Raw genomic sequence first — 652 nt, 5'->3', positions numbered from 1 at the left:
CCCCCTTGGCTTTTTCTTGCTTCGCTCATCCCAATGACAAGGTTCGAAAACCGAAGAATTTTTCTGAAGTACCCGAAATAGGGTAATTTTAATTTTTTTTTTTAAAAGATTATGGATCGCCGGGTCAACATGATAAATAATTGAGAGTATGAATTGGAGTGATACAAGGGGGGCCATTCCTTCCCCGGGGAAGTCCGGGGAAACCCGAACCCCCTCCCATTTATCCGGCTTGGGGGCCCGCACTCCCGGGGGTGGCAACCCCGGGTAGGAGGCAAACATAAGTTTTCCCAAGGGAAAAGCGCCGGCGGGTCGGGGATCGACCCTCAACTAGAGGGCCGTTTTGCTCTGAGCCTGTTCTCCATCGCCCCCGACCCAGGTAAATCGTTCAAAAATTTTTGGTTATTGTCTCTTTATAGACCCGATATACCCCAAAAATTTAATAATTATAAAATATCTAATAGATTAAACAGTCGTACAATATAAAATTTTCAGATGCAAGTAGTAGCCACAGCATTTACTTCATATCGTTTACATTCGTTTACATCCACCTCCGTACCTATGGGATCCTTTACTCCTGATGTCACGAATGCATGTAAAATGGTAAAGTTGTCCGTAAAAGTGGCTATTTTGATTCGGCCTTTTGAGGATGAGA

The sequence above is a fragment of the Penaeus monodon genome, chromosome 33, assembly GCF_015228065.2.
Source record: "Penaeus monodon isolate SGIC_2016 chromosome 33, NSTDA_Pmon_1, whole genome shotgun sequence".
In the NCBI taxonomy this organism is placed as follows: Eukaryota; Metazoa; Arthropoda; class Malacostraca; order Decapoda; family Penaeidae; genus Penaeus; species Penaeus monodon.
This window is presented reverse-complemented; position numbering follows the sequence as displayed.